The 19,088-nt window shown below is 45.2% G+C and overlaps 1 protein-coding gene across 1 annotated transcript in view; it reads right to left on the minus strand.

Annotated features, from left to right (window-relative positions):
* Nucleotides 1–15,383, minus strand: part of PLXNB1 (plexin B1) — a 176,327-nt gene extending 160,944 nt beyond the window's left edge. The window contains exon 1 of the mRNA XM_040359053.1: nucleotides 15,324–15,383. The gene's annotated coding sequence lies outside the window, so the exon portion shown is untranslated. The remainder of the gene's footprint in view (nucleotides 1–15,323) is intronic.
* Nucleotides 15,384–19,088: the final 3,705 nt, after the last annotated feature.

A 19,088-nucleotide genomic window follows, 5' to 3' on the forward strand; every position in this document is an offset into this window, starting at 1 on the left:
CGTCGGCGTATCTATTGATACGCCGCGTAACTTCTAGGATGCGCCGGCGTATCTTTTTTCTGTATCCAGAAATCAAGATACGCCGGATTTTTGCTTAGATACGACTGACTTAGGCTGTGTTCACACCTAGGCGTATATACGCCTGTAGTGCGACACCGCAGCCGCCCCTGAGACGCTGGAGGGATGATTTCACATTGCCCTCTATGGAGATGGTTCACATCTCCACGCCGAACGCCGTACGCCTGCCGCCTGAAAACAAGTCCCGGACCTTTTTTTCAGGCGGCTTTCGGCATAGGAGATGTGAACCATCTCCATAGAGGGGGTACAGCTGCATTCACAATCGCGGCGTTTTGTCGCCGCAAATCACGGTACAAAACGGCGCAATTTGTCGCGGGACAAAACGCTGCGATTTTGTACGCCTAGGTGTGAATGCAGCCTAAGTCTCTTACGCCGTCGTATCTTAGTTGCATATTTACGCTGGCCGCTAGGTGGCGCTTCCGTAGATTTACGCGTAGAATATGCAAATTAGGTAGATACGCCGATTCACGAACGTACGTAGGGACTTCATGTGCTATAATAAAAGGGCACATCCTGAAACTCCTCAGTGGCCTTGTGGTGAATCCACAGGTAGCCCCGGTGCCACCACCCCTCCCCAGATACCAGCCGATGCCCTCAGTGCCAGGAAGAATAGGATCCTGGTAGAGACGGTTTCCAGTCATTCCCTCTGAGCTATTGACACATTTTGCTAGCAGACTTTACTTGTCCTTTAATTCCATTTCAGCAACCCCAACTTTCCGCCTCCTAAGAGCTGCTAATCATCATTATATAACATCTCTTTTCTCTTTTTCCATCTGGAGTCTGCCTGTTTTATCGGAAACCTACACTAGTTACAACGCAATGAAGTGGCCCTAGCATCAGATAGACTTTCATGTTGAGTGCATGCATGCTAAGAAATGTGTAAGTGTGTTAGTGATATTTATTACCTGTCACAGAGATCACAGTACTCCCACTGAAAATGTTCTCATCTGATTTTCTCTCCAGCAGGACAGCGCCTTCTATGTTCAGGCATCGTCCTGGGTCATTGTCTACTTTCTGAACTGAGATGCTGATTTAGAGATGACACAGTCATGTAAATCCTGGTGCCTGTGGTCACGAATGTGTGACACAAATCAGCCCTCTGCTGCAGTCTCTCAACTTGTGACTTGCTACAGCGGGGCTGTCAAACTCAATTTCATCAGGGGCCACATCAGCAGTATGGTTGCCATAAAAGGGCCAAATGTATCTCAGGTGTGTTACATAGAGAGAGCAGGGTTCAAGAGTGCCTTACATACAGAGTGCAGTGTTCAGGAGTGCGCTATGTACAGAGTGCAGAGTTCAGGAGTACAATATATACAGAGTGCAGAGTTCAGGAGTGCTTTACATACAGAGTTCAGGAGTACACTACGTACAGATTGCAGAGTTCAGTAGTACACTACGTAGATAGTGCAGAGTTCAGGAGAACACTACGTACAGAGTGCAGAGTCCAAGAGTACACTATATCGAGAGTGCAGAGTTCAGGAGTGCTTTACATACAGAGTGCAGAGTTCAGGAGTGCGCTATGTACAGAATGCATAGTTCAGGAGTGCTTTACATACAGAGTTCAGGAGTACAATATATACAGAGTGCAGAGTTCAAGAGGGCTTTACATACAGAGTTCAGGAGTACAATACGTACAGAGTGCAGGTACAATATATACAGAGTGCAGAGTTCAGGAGTGCTTTACATACAGAGTTCAGGAGTACACTACGTAAAGAGTACACTGCGTACAGAGTGCAGGGTTCAGGAGTACAATATATACAGAGTGCAGGGTTCAGGAGTACAATATATACAGAGTGCAGGGTTCAGAAGTACACTACATACAGAGTGCAGAGTATAGTAGTACACTACATACAGAATGCAGAGTTTAGGAGTACACTACATACAGAGTATAGGAGTACACTACGTACAGAATGCAGAGTTTAGGAGTACACTACATACAAAGTATAGGAGTACACTACGTACCTAGTGCAGAGTTTAGGAGTACACTACGTACAGAGTGCAGAGTTCAGGCGTACACTACATACAGAGTGCAGAGTTCAAGAGTACACTATATCCAGAGTGCAGAGTTCAGGAGTGCTTTACATACAGAGTGCAGAGTTCAGGAGTGTGCTATGTATAGAGTGCAGCGTTCAGGAGTACAATATATACAGAGTGCAGAGTTCAGGGGGCTTTACATACAGAGTTCAGGAGTACACTACATACAGAGTGTAGCATTCAGGAGTACACTATATCGACAGTGCAGAGTTCAGGAGTGCTTTACACACAGAGTGCAGAGTTCTGGAGTGCATTATGTACAGTGTGCAGAGTTCAAGAGTACATTCTATCGAAAGTGCAGAGTTCAAGAGTACACTACGTACAGAGTGCAGAGTTTAGGTGTGCGCTATGTACAGAGTGCAGAGTTTAAGAGTACACTATATTGAAGTAGTTCAGGAACTTAAAGTTGCACAGATATGAATGGTACTCATTGGAAATCATGGGGTACAATTTGTCATGTGACTTTGAAGTCCCAAGTCGCACAAGTGTGAAAGGGGCCAGACTCCACCTGACATGCCAATGTTAGGTGGTCTTGTCCTTTACCGGGCGGGTGGCTCTTTACTTTTCCAAACATCCCAAAGCGTTCCTGCCAATCCCAGAGAAACGCAGCAGCGAGGGCGCCAAAAAAACACGACGCTGTCATTTTCCTGGCTGTGATCACTAACAGAGGGCACCTTCCACATAAAACCTAAACCGTTCTCTGGAATAACAGCCACCCATAAATATTGAGACTGCAGGCACTTTATCTGGGAGAGACGGTACTGCCTCTCATCTCTCGGCTTGTTAAGATGTCTCATTAGGGAATAGCTGTCTGATGTTTAAACATAAGATTACAAGCCACTGTGAACAAAATCTCTTTGAAAAGATCTGCCAGCGCTGGGACTCCGGTGACTTGTCCTGAATGTTCCCCTATGGGGGAAGTTCCTCCACTGACTGCGCAGGCGCAAACTTCCCGACGGAAATCCCCGAACCTCGCCCGGCATCCAGGCTCATTCTTTAACATCCCCGTGGATTGGAGGATGTTAAAAAAAGAGCCAGGAGGCCGAGCGAGCGAAGCGAGCCGTCCGAGCGCAGCGAGGACGTGAGGCCGACTGGCCACTTACCTCACTATCCACGTCGCCCTGGATGCCGGCCGCCGTTCGGGGATTTCTGTCAGCAAGTTTGCACCTGCGCAGTGCTTGAAGGAACTTTCCCGATGGCTGGAACCATCTCAGCGCATCAGTTCGCGCATGCGCTGGAACTTCCACGATAGCTGGAACCAGCATGTCAGATCACCGGCCTACAAAATCCCCCACCCTTTCCCTGCCAGACCCCGAGCGCTGGCGCCAACAATCAGGACTTAGAAGAACCCTCCAAAGCTGAACTCCAGGCAGATATAAAAGACGCAAATAAATGCAGCTCTGTATTCATTAATACATCATTAAATGTGTTTTTTTTTTCAAATGCAAGCATGGTAAGTACCTAAATTTAGGATTGTCCCGATACCACTTTAAGACCGAGTACAAGTACTTATTCTTTTTTCAAGTACTCGCCAAGACCGATTACCGAGTGTCAGTATTTTTATTTTATTTTTTGCAATTTTTTTTTTATTATTATTTTTTACAATTGAATTTTTATTATGTTATTTTTATTTCTATTCAATCAATTTTTATTATTTTTACAATTTAAACTTTTAAATATTTATTTATTTTATTATAATATTTATTTTTTATTATTATTTTTTTATTAGCGCTGTTGGGATGGGAGGGGGGGGGGGGGCTTTGGTGAGATATCAGGTGTCTAAACAGTCCCTTGACATCTCCCCCTGTGAGACAGGGAAAGGGACTGAGGGCAGAGATTCCCCAGCCCGTTTCTCTGCAGCCTCAGCTGCACTGAAGATGAATGGAGAGGGGACAGCGAAGGGGGTGGAGAAGCACGAAGGGGGAACGAGGAGCATAGAGGGGGGACTGGAGGAGCATAGAGGGGGGACTGGAGGAGCATAGAGGGGGGACTGGAGGAGCAAGGAGGGGGACCGAAAGGAGCAAGGAGGGGGACCGAAAGGAGCAAGGAGGGGGACCGAAAGGAGCACAGAGGGGGACCGAGAAGCACAGAGGGGGACCGAGAAACACAGGAGGGGGACCGAGAAGCACAGAGGGGGACCGAGAAACACAGAGGGGACAGAGAAACACAGAGGGGGACAGAGAAACACAGAGAAACACAGAGGGGGACCGAGAAAAACAGAGGGGGACCAGAGGAGCACAGAGGGGGACCTAAAGAGCATGGAGGGGGACCGAAAGGAGCAAGGGGGGACCAGTGGAACACAGAGGGGGACAGAGAAGCACAGAGGGGGACAGAGAAACACAGAGGGGGACCGAGAAGCACAGAGGGGGACAGAGAAACACAGAGGGGGACAGAGAAACACAGAGGGGGACAGAGAAACACAGAGGGGGACAGAGAAACACAGCGGGGGACCGAGAAAAACAGAGGGGGACCAGAGGAGCACAGAGGGGGACCTAAAGAGCATGGAGGGGGACCGAAAGGAGCAAGGGGGGACCAGTGGAACACAGAGGGGGACAGAGAAACACAGAGGGGGACCGAGAAGCACAGACGGGGACCGAGAAACACAGAGGGGGACCGAGAAACACAGAGGGGGACCGAGAAACACAGAGGGGGACAGAGAAACACAGAGGGGGAACGAGAAAAACAGAGGGGGACCAGAGGAGCACAGAGGGGGACCAGAGGAGCACAGAGGGGGACCTGGGGAGCATGGAGGGGGACCTGGGGAGCATGGAGGGGGACCGAGCTGCACAGAGGGGGACTGGAGGAGCATGGAGGGGGACCAGAGGATCACGGAGGGGGACTGGAGGAAGATATGGGGGACAGTTAGGGAGGATCGGTCTGGTGCTGGGGAGGAATTACAATCACTGATCTCCCTGTATAGATTTCAATAAAGCAGCTGAAAGTTGTGGGAGGGAAAGGAGGAGAGCTGTCAGTTGCTTTATTGAAATCTATACAGGGAGATCAGTGATTGTAACTCCTCCCAGGCGCTGCACCAATCACTTCTGTCTGTCCAGCTATCGGATTAAGCATCGGAGCTCAATCAGTACCAATCACTCACTGTGTTCCTTCATAACTAAAGCATTGACTGTATGGGGCCAATGGCAGGTTGTCGGAATGGGGCCCCTTGTCGGGTCACCTGTATAGGGCCCCCTAGGTTCTAACAGCAGCTCTGAATGATGCAGTAACATGTCACATGCATTACAATGGCATCTTACTGCAAATGGGCCCAAAAAGTGGTTGAGGGGCTACCAGTGCTGCTTATTTACAGAAAATACCTCGGATCTGCTCTGCTAAAAGACTCATGATTCAAGCACACAGGCGACTGTGATCTCCTTCCCAGAGGTTTAACCACTCGTTGGCAGGCACCTCATGTACAGCCCTTTGTAATTAAAGCTCTGCCAATGAGGTGATTGCCATCAAGTAGCTCCATCGATCTGCAGCAAGAGATTACAATTGCCGGAGTAGCTTAATCTTCACCGCTGTAAACCTGAAAGTAGCGCTGTCACTGACCTAGTTCTCAAAGTTCTCGATTCCCAGCAGTCAGGCTGATCCTTCAGCTTAGAGGTCTGTTCAGACCTTGGCGTCATGTGTGTTCTGTTAACACTGGTGTGCAGTCATGTTGAAACAGGAAGGGGCCATCCCCATAGGCGTGCGCACAGGGTGTTCCAGATGTGCCTGGGCACACCCTAATCACCTCGTATGGTGCAGATTCCCCCTGTTTAGACCCCTGATATTCATGTGCGTGTAAAGGCAGGTGTCCCAATACTTTTGACTATATATATTATATATACTAGCTGCATGTAAAAAATACATTTGGTAAACTTTCGGGAATTGTGTTCACAGGTTTACTTCAGTCCTTGAACGGGACAAGCTAGGATGGCGCAAGATTTCAGAGCTCTTTTACTTTAAGGTGGCTGGAAACTCAGGGACGGGGCATTCATTGTTCCCTTTCCCTGGCAGTTGAATAGGCCGCTGTTAAGATGTAATCCTCTCTCTTGTGTGCATGTCAAAGGTTCTGGAGGCTGGAAAAGCAACCAAGCATGAAGGCCTCTCCATTGAAAGCCTCCGTTTCCCCGGGAGCTGGAATGTGACCAGAGAAGCTGAGTGGACGAGGTGTAAAGAGCTCGCGGGAGCCCAGCCCAGTCCTTACCAGGAGAGAGATAGCGGAATGGGAAACAAATCCGGTGATAGCACCTCTGATACCAACATAGAGAAACCGCTAGCCTCTTACCGCTGACTTCTTATCGCTGACCTCTTACCGCTGACTTCTTATCGCTGACCTCTTACCGCTGACTTCTTATCGCTGGCCTCTTACCGTTGACCTCTTATCGCTGACCTGTTTTTTTAGATATTCATTCATTTAAAACTGAGTTTCAGGCACAAAAAAACTTTTATATAAATATATTCCTCGATAGTCACAAAGGATACAAATCTACTTTGTGTGCTTTTTATTTATAATAACCCACCCTACCTTTGCCGGGCTCCATAACACCAGGCAGCAGGAGCAGGGGCAAAAACAAGCTAATCTTGTAGACGAGGGCACACTCCCACCTTTGAGAGATGTTTCCCCCCTGGCACCTGTCACTACAATGAGCGCTCAGCCTCATATATATATATATATATATATATATATATGTATGTGCCAAATAGGGGGTAACAATATGGCCGCCGCCCGCTCGCTCAGCTACTGTGCATGCGCCGATGACTTTATGCCGCGACTCCGCCTTCGAGACAGTAAGGCGGCGTCAAGAGGTGCGCACACTTGCCATCTAGGCCTCCGGGGGGCTTGGATGGCAGTAAAACCCCCTCTCAGCGTCCTGTATTCATATGCTGGACAGGGTGAGCCACGCCTATGCCGGGGGAGTATAATGCCGCGTACAGACGGTCGTTTTTTGTGATGAAAAAAAAACGACGTTTTAAATCATGAAATAAAACGACGTTTTTGAAACATCATTTTCAAAAACGACATTGCCTACACACCATCGTTTTTTCACAATGCTCTAGCAAAGCGAGGTTACGTTTCACCACTTTTTTCCATTGAAACTAGCTTCTGGGCATGCGCGGGTTTAAAAACGTCGTTTTAAACGTTGTTTTTTGGTACACACGGTCAATTTCTGTTAAACAAAAAACGACACAAAAAATTTGAGCATGTTCGAATTTTTTTTTGTCGTTTTTCAGAAGACATAAAACGACGTTTTCCCCTACACACGATCATTTTAAATGACGTTTTCAAAAACGTCGTTTTTTTTCATCACAAAAAACGACCGTCTGTACGCGGCATAAGGAGAAATTGATTTTGATTCCAAGGTCCCCACAGTGCTCCCAGAAAGATTTATAGAAAAACGGGGCTCCCATACTAATGTAGTCCTGTGAGTTGGTTGGGGGAGAGCAACCAACCATAGGTATGCTGCCATGGAGGTGCCAGGAAAGCCTGTTATTGCCTTGCAAAAGTAGCAGTGACATCATCACTATGCTGTGCATAGCCTGTGCATCGGGACAGAGCTGTGGGAGGGGCCTGATGAAGCTATGCTTTAGGCAGGGTTCACACTTTCTACTCGTGCTGTGGCTGCTTTCTAAAGAATATGAGATTGCAGCCTCTTTGTTCATGCTACCTCCCGACTGCAAAGCTGTAGTTCTGACTCAGTCGAGGATGTGTCGGCTCTCTGCAGAGAGATCACTGCTTTCACCAGTTCTTCTTTGCAGCATTCTGGCAGAGGACAGGCTTTTCTACTCATGCTGTGGCTGCTTTCTAAAATAACTGTAAGACGGGGGACACAGTACTTACTACATTGATGCGTCTGAAATTAATTTAGCTAAATACTGAAAGTTTGCTTTCCCAACAAACGAATGGGATTTTCATAGAAAAGGTTTCGGATTTTTATTTATTTTTTTAACATGAAACTACATATGGGGTCACAGGATTAGTTTAGATGCATAAAATACTCAGCGGAGGTTTTCTTTAATAAAAGACTCAAATACGTTCCCATAAGATACAATCTAACACACAGAGAGGAGACAGATCGGTGTACGGGGCTGCCGGTTAGTCTGATGGTATAATGTAGATACTCCGGGGAAATGGTTGTAAAATTGACAATGCCACCGCACAGAGGAACCCTAACCCTCCCAGGAGGACACCACTGCTGAACCAGCAAAGACTTTCAGACAGTCGGCTGTCACATTACATGAACTCCGTGACACCGAAACTCAAAGAAAGGGAGGAGAAATTTCTTAACGTGTAATTTGTACTCAGTAGAAAAATATTTTAATCACATTCGACAATTACCATATATACTCGAATATAAGCCGACCCGATTATAAGCAGAGGCACCTAATTTTACCACAAAAAAATGGGAAAACTTATTGGGCCAGATTCACAAAGGTTAGCGGATCTTTAGATCCGTGTAACCTATGTGTTTTAAGATCCGCCCTCGCAAGTTTGTGAGGAAAGTGTCAAATTCACAACACACTTACCTCCAAACTTGCGACGGCGGATCCTAACTCCCCCAGCGGAATTCTAATTCCGCGGCTGGGGGAGTGTACTATTTAAATCAGGCGCGCTCCAGTGCCGATTTAAATACGCATGCGCCGTCCGTGGAATTTCCCGGCGTGCATTGCTCCCACTGACGTCAATAGGACGTCAGTGGTTGCGACGTGAGCGGGACTTGCGACGCGCGTGTTCGTGAATCGGCGTATGCAAACGACGTAGGAAATTTCAAATTCGACGCGGGAACGACGGCCATACTTAACAATACTTACCCCTGCTTTTAGCAGGGGTAAGTATACGACGGGTACCGCGCTACGGAAACGACGTAAGAACACAGCGTCGGGTCCGCGTACGTTCGTGAATTTCGCGTATCTCGCTGATTTACATATTATTCAGTGTAAATCAGCGGGAACGCCCCCGGCGCCATTTTTAAATCCAAAAAAAGATCCGACAGTGTAACACAGTGTGACACTGTCGGATCTCAGCCCTATCTATGCGTAACTGGTTCTATGAATCAGGTGCATAGATAGGACCACTAAAAATCAGAGATACGATGGTGTATCTGTAGATACATCGTCGTATCTCTTTGTGAATCTGGCCCATTGACTTGAGTATAAGCCTAGGGTGTCCATGTGCATGCCTCACTTTGCCTCACTGTGTCCATGTGCATGCCTCTATTAACTTTGGAGTATATAGAAGGGGTGCCCATGCACACGCATACTTAGAAGCAAGTTATGAGACGGGGAAATTAGCAAACGAAGCCCAAAGGGTGGCACCATTCGAATGGAACTTCCCCTTTATAGTGCCGTCGTAGGTGTTGTACGTCACCACGCTTTGCTCGAGCATTTGTTTTCACAATCGTGTGTATGCAAGGCAGGCTTGAGAGGAATCACGACAAATAACGTTGAGAAAAACTTCGTTTTTTTCCATGACATGAACAACGGTTGTTAGGGTCTGGAATGGATATTTGGGGGGAACCTCACATCATTTTTTTTTTTAATTGACGGTGGGGTTCCCCTTAATATTCATACCAGATCTGAAGGGCCTGATAATTGAATTTGGGGGGACCCCACGCTTTTTTTTTTTATGAATGAATTTTCTCTGAATTGCCAGGATCCGACCAATCATTATAGCCGCAAATCAGATTAAAATGACTTTTTTTCTTTCAGAAATGACACTTTGTGCAGGGACAGTTCCAAGTACGGGAAACATGCGCTATTTCACATGCATACTTTACACCACCCCAGGTACGAAATTTAAAGGAATATTTCACTTTTATTGTTTCACTTTAAGCATTAATAAATTCACTGCTCCCGAAAAAACTGCAGTTTTAAAAAAAAAAAATTTGCATTGATACATGTCCCCTGGGGCAGGGCCCAGGTCCCCAAACACTTTTTAGGACAATAGCTTGCATATTAGCCTTAAAAATTAGCACTTTAGATTTAAAACGTTTGAGTCCCATAGACTTTAACGGGGGTTCTAAAGTTCACACGAACGTTTGGTGTGTTCGCAGGTTCTGGTGCGAATCGAACAGAGGGGTGTTCGGCTCATCCCTAGCGGTGACGTACAACACGTACAACGGCACTATAAAGGGGAAGTTCTATTCCATTGGCGCCACCCTTGGGGCTGCTTTTGCTAATCTCGTGTTGCCGCGTGTTAAGTAAAAGTTTGGTAAGAGACGCTTCGCGCTTTTCAGTCTGTTACAGCGTGACGAATGTGCTATCTCCATTACAAACGCTACTTTTACCGAAGGTGCGCTCCCGTCTCATACTTTATTCTGAGCATGCGCAGGTTTCTAAGCATACACGCGAACGTGTTTCTCGTTGTAAACCAGCCCGACGAGGAAATTGAGACTCCCGACGAGAAAAAAGAGAACATGTTCTCTTTTTTTCTCGTCGAGATCCACAACAGTTTTCTCTACGAAAAACATACCCACGACCGTTTTCCTCGGCAAAAAAGCTCTGCCGCCAATTTTCTTCATGGATTTTGGCAAGGAAAATGGTCGTGTATACGAGGCCTAACACTTTTCCCAAACTTCTACTTTTCCTGGACTAATACTTTTCCTGAACGTTTACTTCTCCCAGATTGAAACTTTTCCTGGACCAATACTTTTCCCGAACTTTTACATTTCCCTGACCAATACTTTTTCCAGAACTTTTACTTTTCCAGAACTTTTACTTTTCCTGGACTAATACTTTTCCTGAACGTTTACTTCTCCCAGATTGAAACTTTTCCTAGACCAATACTTTTCCCGAACTTTTACATTTCCCTGACCAATCTTTTTTCCAGAACTTTTCCTTTTCCTGGACTGTTACTTTTCCCAGAGCTTTCATGTTATTATATTTCTGACAATTTCTTCGCAGTATAATTTTTTCTGCTTGATTGGAGCGTACCTCTAAAGAGCCTCGCCGATGTCAAGGCACCCCGCTGTTCCATCTCCCAGAATGCAACACCTGCTTTTCACTATAAACAGCACCAAGAACAGTGAAGAACGCACGTTCCAACACAATGCAAAACTCCTACTAAACGAGCTAATTAGGGTTTTGTCACTTCACAGGAAGAACTAAAAGAGTATTATCTCTAAGGTTTTATTTAAAACACTAGCACAATGAGGAGAGAAGAAAGCCGCCCTGCCGCCGTGAATGGATCCAGAAAGGATATGAACGCAATGTTCTTAATGGAGGAAAATTGCTGTCGGAAAGCTACAGAGGAGATATGGCTGGGAGCAAGCCATTCCTTGTTCTACGGAAGGCATTGTAAGCGAGACATCAGAGCGCAGAATAAAAACACAAAATAACTTGAGTGCTCATAAAGGCTTTCAAAGTGATACGTATAATAAAATATCCGTGGTGTTCAAACCTGGCTTTGACGAAGGCCTTTTACATCTAAGTTCCTTGTCAGATTACAAGAATAGAGCCTTGAAAGGGGAGTATGGAGGTAGTTTTAAAGTGTGCGTCCATTTTCGTATAGAAAAATAAAGCCTCCGGAGTCCGAATGCTAATCCCCCCACCTACCATTCTGATTAAACAATGCTGACCTGGTTGGCTCCTCGCCACTGTGTTTGAAATTGTTAACATTATTCCGAATATTCTGTTGCCTTAAAGTAAACCTGCACTTTGATCATTCAGTGTATAAAATGGCTACAATTCCAAGAAAACAAAAATGTAATATATTGAATCCAGTCCTTTTTATTTCATTTATAGTCACCTGGTGATCCTGCCAATAGCACGCTTCTTGTCCTAGGGTGACAACACTCAGTCATTGTACTGTATCTATGGAGTGTATATGTGTAGCAATGATACCCTATGACATGTCTATAGAACATATTTCCACTTTCCTCTCCTCTAAGGGCTTGTTCAGCATTGTAAAACCCCCACGGTTGAGCAGCGGTTTTACCACAGTTGCAAAAGCTCTGCTATTTCATCAAAGCAACAGCCATCTTATGCCCATTACTGGCGAGGGGCAGTGAGGGATGTACCACTACCATGTGCCAAGGCCCTTTGTGCCATCTGAGAAAAAACTAAAATGGAAACACTATGGTCAGGAGGAGGAAGAAGAAGAAAAAGAAGAAAAGAGAAGAAGAGAGGAAGGGGGAAGAAGGGTAGAGAAGAGAGAAGGGTGAAGAAGAAATACAAAGTAAGAAGACGAAAAAAGAATGTTGAAAAATAAATAAAAAGTGAGAAGAAGAAGTGAGGAGATAGAAGAAGGTAGAAGGAGGAAGGAGGGAGATCAAGATAGAAGAAGGGTTACGAAGAGAGAAGAAGGGTGAAGAAAAGAGGAGAAGGGTGAAGAAGAGAGAAAAAGGTAGAAGGGAGAAGAAGAGAGAAGAAAGGAGAAGAGGAGAGAAGATGGGAGAGGAAGAGAGAAGGCAGATGAAGAGATAAGAAGAGAGGAGGGAGAAAATGGAGAAGAAGAGATAAGAAGAGAAAAGAAGGGAGAAGAAGAGAGGAGTGAGAAGAGAGAAGGAGGGAGAAGAAGAGAGGAGTGAGAAGAAGAGATAAAGAGGGAGAAAGGGGAGAAGGACAGAGAAAATGGTAGAAGGGAAATTAAGACTGAAGAGGGAAGAAGCAGGTAGATTAATGCCGCGTACACACGACCGTTTTTTATGATGAGAAAAATTAAATTTTTAAAATTGGGCGGGAAAAACGGTCGTGTGTATGCTCCAGAGCATTTTTCGAGACGAGAAAAATGGGTGATTGAAGAGAGAAGGGGGGAAAGGGAGAAGAAGAGAGAAGTGAAAAGAAGATAGAAGAGAGAAGAGGGGAGAAAAAGTGAGAAGAGAGAAGAAGGTAGAAGACAGAAGAGGGGAGAAAAAGTGAGAGGAAGAGAGATGAAGAGAGAAGGGGGGAAAGGGAAAAGAAGAGAAACAAGGGGTGAAGTAGTGAGAAGAGAGAAGATGTGAGAAGAGGGCAGAAAGAAGAGAGAAGAAAATAGAAGTAGAGAGAAGAGGGGAGAAGTGTGAAGAAGTGAGAAGAGGGGGGAAGAATGTAGAAGTAAAAAGAAGAGAGAAGTTAGAAGAAGACATAAGTTAGAAGGAGAATGAAGATGGGAGAAGAAGAAGATTGACTCAATGAGCCAAAGGCCTCGTACACACGACCGAGGAACTCGTCGGAAAAGACACATCGTTTTCCTCGTCGAGTTCCTTGTTAGGCTTGTCAAGAAACTTGACAAGCTTTCTTTGCGTACACACTGTCAAGACCAAATCTCCTCGTTCTCAAACGTGGTGACGTACAACACATACGACGGCAGGGGAAGTTCGATTCCACTGGCACAACCCTTGGGGCTGCTTTTGTTAATCTCATGTTACTGCGTGTTAAGTAAAAGTTTGGTGAGAGACGATTTGCACTTTTCAGTCTGTTACAGCGTGACGAATGTGCTATCTCCATTACAAACGCTACTTTTACAGAAGGTGCGTCTCATACTTTATTCTGAGCATGTGCGGGTTTCTAAGCATACACATTAACGTGTTTCTCGTCGAAAACCAGCCCGACGAGAAACCAGACGAGGAAATTGAGAGTCCCGTCGAGGAAAAAGAGAACTTGTTCTTTTTTCCTCGTCGAGTTCCTCAACAGTTTTCTCGATGAAAAGCATACACATGACCGTTTTCCTCTGCAAAAAAGCTCTGCCGCCAAGTTTCTTGATGGATTCTGTCGAGGAAAACAGTCGTGTGTACGAGGCCAAAGACATAATATCCATTGTGCGCACAACTCTTCCTGGAAGAGAATTAGGCATTCTAGAATACTTTTAAAGGGTCACTAAAGGATTTTTTTTTTTTTAGCTAAATAGCTTCCTTTACCTTACTGCAGTCCTGGTTTCATGTCCTCATTGTTCGTTTTTGCTTTGATGTTGCTGTAAATCCTCTCTGTTCTGGACACTTCCTGGTTGTCTGTTTCCTGATCACCACAGTACTGGGAGATTTCTCACGGTGGTGACTAATCAAGGAGGTGTGATTACTGGGGTAGATTCAGGTACCAATTACGCCTGCGTATCCATAGATACGCAGCGTAATTGCTAATTTGCGCCGGCGTATCGACTTTTCTGTATTCAGAAAGCTCGATACGCCGACTGTAGCCTAAGATATGACTGGCATAAGGCTCTTATGCCGTCGTATCGTCGGCTGCATTCTTACGCTGGCCGTTAGGTGGCGTTCCCGTAGTGGTCAGCGTAGAGTATGCAAATTGCATACTCACGCCGATTCACAACCATACGCATGCCCGGCGTTCGCATTTTACGTCGTTTGCGTTCGTCGGTTTCTGCGTAAGGCTGTTCCTGCTATTAGCAGGAGCAGCCAATGCTAAGTATACCTGTTGTTCCCGCGTCACGATTTTTGAAAATTACGTTGTTTGCGTAAGTGAATCGTGAATGGCACTGGACGCCATTTACGTTCACGCTGAAGCAAATGACGTCCTTGCAACGTCATTTACCGCAATGCACGTCTGGAAAGTTTCCCGACGGAGCATTCGCACTATGTTCGGCGCGGGAACGCGCCTAATTTAAATGATCCACGCCCCCTACGGGATCATTTAAATTACGCGCGCTTACGCCAGCCAGTTTTACGGAGCGCACGTGCAAATTACGGAGCTACTGCTTCGTGAATGAAGCGTAGCGCAAGTAATTTACGGAGGCGTAGCGTTAAAACGGTACGCTGCGCCTCCGTAAGAGTGCGCAGCCCTACCTGAATCTACCCCACTGTGTGTAAAACGAAACTGGATTGGTGCTGAGGAGTTTTAGACAAAGTATCACTGCTCTCTATTGGCTGACTGCCCTCTAATGGCTCTCTGTACATCAGAGAACCAGGAAACAACAGCAAAAACGAAACTAAACTGCAGGCACATTATATGATTGGTTTTTATCTATTTTTAATCATTTTTAAAAGGAATCAGTTAACTATTATGTCTCTATACCCTGTAAACAGTCATTTCAGCTAAAACATTTTTTTCCTTTAGTGACCCTTTAAATAATGATTGTCCTTCCCGGTCCCAGATAAACCAAAGCTTACCTGCTATGGAAAAAATTGCATCTACAGGATTTGAGAGACGTTCAGATAATGCCCAAGTACCCGATGGTTCTCATATAACAGAAGCGTATAGCTGTCAAGGTGTATCACAGGTGAACATAAAAAATAAGGTCCTGATAGTGGAACGGAGGTGATGAAACACAAGGAACACCAATAACCACACGCACTTACCATTTGTCCTTGATAAAGTGCCTGAGATCCGGTCTTCCTTGTATGTACTGTGCAAGCTGAAAGACACAAATGGGAATGAGCCATGTTAGTACATGATGTGAACTTGCTACCAAAATAAACTAATAAAATAAAGGTATATGATAAAACATTCTATCCGTCTCAGCAAATGCATCTCAGAAAAAACTCTGGCACCAAAATACACATGATCTTTGTTTTCACAGAAAATTGGTGGGTAAGCTTTTACAAAGTGCCCCATTTAAGGTTTATAGTAAAATAAATCTTCTCACACTAACCATTCTTTAAATGTCTAAACTTGATTAATTCCATGTAAAGCTGAAGCCGCACATTACACCCGCTGAGCGGAGTCAGGGTGACTCATGTAGTGCAATATATAGTAATAGTGCTGGAAAATGTATAGTAATAAGTGTACCATTCAATGCATCAAATAAGACTTTCTTCCCGACCTGATCCTCTTAGGGACCCTATAGCAGAACACTCTGAGCATTGTATGCAGCAATGGTAGTAACTTTGGGATTAAATGTTAAAATCTCTTCAACTATGCAGATCTGACAAGCTAGGAAAAGGTTTAGCTTTAAAGGAATAATCTCCCCCAACACGCCCAACAGACAGAGGTTCCTTATCGACTCTGGGCCAGATCCACAAAGAACTTACGACGGCGTATCTATTGTTACGCCGCGTAAGTTCTACAATGCGCCGTCGTATCTTTGTTTTGTATCCACAAAACAAGATACGCCTGAATCTGGGCTAGATCCGACTGACGTACGTCTTAGTACGCCGTCGGATCTTAGGTGCATATTTACGCTGGCCGCTAGGTGGCGCTTCCGTTGATTTCCGCGTAGAGTATGCACAATTAGCTAGACACGCCGATTCTCAAACGTACGTCCGCCCAGCGCATTTTTTTTTACGTCGTTTACATAAGGCTTTTTTCGGCGTAACGTTACCCCTGGCTCTATGAGGTGTACGCAATTTTAGGTATGGACGTCGGGACAGCGTCGAATTTTCCGTTTACGTCGTTTGCGTAAATCGTTCCCGAATAGGGCTTTGCATAAATTACGTTCACGTCGAAAGCATTGACTATTTGCGACGTGATTTTGCGCATGCGCACTGGGATACATCCACGGACGGCGCATGCGCCGTTCGTAAAAAGCGTCAATTAAGTGGGGTCATACCAGATTACCATACAACACGCCCACTCCAAGCCTACTTTGAATTACGCGGGCTTACGCCGGCCAATTTACGTTACGCCGGCGCACAAGTGCTTTGTGGATACCCTACGAGCCACTCTGAGTTACGGCGGCGTAGCGCATATGAGATGCGCTACGCCCGCCTAAATATACGCCCGTTTTTGTGGATCTGGCCCTCTATATCTAAAAAAAAGGAAAAAATAGGCTGGAGTTACACTTAAATACTTAAAGTGGATGTAAACCCAACATTTTTTTTTTTTTTTTTGATGTTACAATGTATAGTATAAGATTTCCTATCATCTGTGCCCAGTCTTGCCACACAGAGTTAATCCAGCTCTGAGCAATCCTCTTTTATTGTTCAGTGAAAATTAACAGACTTCCAGATAAAACCCTGTCTAAATAAAAAGTCTGTTCCTCTCTCCTTGCTTTGAGTGACAGGTTATTTACATATCTAGCTTGGTGCTGCATGACCGCGCAATTGTCATTCAAAATATTACAGTGCTGAAAACGGAAAACTGGCCTGGGCAAGAAGGGGGTGAAAATGCCCGGTAATTAAGTGGTTAAAGGTAAACAAAATTGCAACTTTCACAGAGAAAATCCCCATTTTTCTCTCCATGACCTAAATTCTACCGGGCGTTACAGCTGTTGGTGGTCAGTCCTGACAGAAGTGGTTGATCTGTAACCCTACACCGGAATTACCGCCATCCAAGCTGTCCACCCTCCAGGATTGGCTCGTTCGCTGAAAAAATGTCAAATCGGCTTAGCCCCTAATCAAACTGATGAGGAATTTATCAACTCGCAGCATCTGTATAGAGAACTGAGAATCGCTGTGCGGGGGGCCGGGCGTGCAAGAGTTCCCGGGATCTAATAAATGGTCATTTCATTATGTTATAAGCCAAGCTCAATTATAGAAATGGACGGCGGGCGGCCAAGGGCTGGCGTTGTTACACATAAAGGGTTTGATTTACGAAGCGAGAGGCATCAAGGAGCTGCAGACAGGACAAGGTCAGAGGATAATTTGAATTAAGAGTTTGCTCCGCAGGTAAAGGGTGCGCATAGAACAGCACCGCTCTTTTATATGGCAGTAATTATAGGAGACGGTTATTTGTACAACCTTTGACCTTCTAGATCTGTGATCTCTAAACTACAGCCTGTGGGCCTGATGTGGTTCTTTGCTTGCTTTAAAAGCAGCCTTTACAGCACTATTCCTCCCACTGACACTAACAATGGGGCACTATTTCTTCTACTGACACCAATGATGGGGCACTATACCCTCTACTGACACCAAAAATGGGGCACTTTTTCTTCCAATGATGGGGCACTATTTCTTCCACTGACACCAATGATGGGTCCATGTTGTACCAATTGCTCTCTTTTTGTGAGTCTTTTTCTAGCGGATTAAATTCTATTACTACATGCTGATCAAGATTGACTCTTCAGCAAGGTATATACCGTATATACTCAAGTATAAGCCGACCCGAATATAAGCCGAGGCACCTAATTTTACCACAAAAAAATGGGAAGAATTATTGACTCAAGTATAAGCCTAGGGTGTCCATCTGCATGCCTCACTTTGCCTTACTGTGTCCATGCCTCACTGTGTCCATTCCTCACTGTGCCATGTCCCACTGTGTACACTTGTAGAGGAGAACTGGGGCTACATGTGTGCCAAGTTTCGGATCCAGGGGACCTACGACCGGCCGGTACCGGGTCCCCAAATTTACCGGAGAGAGAAATTACTGTTTAACATGGGAATCTATAGAAGCGGTGCCTGGCTTTGAAAATTTGGTACTCCCCGAGCCGTAGGTCCCCCGAACAACAAACTTTGCACACTTGTAGAGGAAGAGTGTGGCTATATGTGTTCCACGCTTTTGGGGCCGGTACCGAGTCCCCAAAATCAGGAGATCAATGAGAAAAATGGGCGTTAAAAATTTAGAACCGGCTCTATTTTTTCTCGTTTTTCACGTCATCATTTAGCACTTGGTAGTTTTCCACATCGTGAAAAACGGTTGTGTGTACGCTTTAACGAGGGGGAAAAAAACGCACATGCTCAGAAGCAAGTTATGAGATGGGGAAATTAGCATAAGCAGCCCAAAGGGTGGCGCCATTCGAATGGAACCTCCCCTTTATAGTGCCGTTGTACAGATTGTACTTCCCCGCGCTTTGCTCAAGCATTTTTTTTTTTAACGTGTGTATGCAAGGCAGGCTTGAGAGGAATCACGTCGAGAAAAACTTCGTTTTTTTCCATGACTTTAAAAACGGTCGTGTGTACGCGGCATTAGTCTTAGGACTAAAATGGCATTTTAGTTTTAGTCCCATTTTAGTCTTTTGACTAAAATGGCATTTTAGTTTTAGACATATTATAGTCATCTCAATTGTTTTAGTTTAAGTCGTATTTTAGTCGACTAAAATAGTATTAATTTAGTCAACTAAAATGTTTTAGTCTACTAAATTAACACTGGTATGCATACACTTTAGGAGACATCCGCAATACCATAGACATGTCTCCGCCATACTTCTCAGGCAGGCAAGTGACCACCCCTATCCAACAGTTAAGTAG

This window comes from Rana temporaria, chromosome 7, assembly GCF_905171775.1.
Source record: "Rana temporaria chromosome 7, aRanTem1.1, whole genome shotgun sequence".
NCBI lineage: Eukaryota > Metazoa > Chordata > Amphibia > Anura > Ranidae > Rana > Rana temporaria.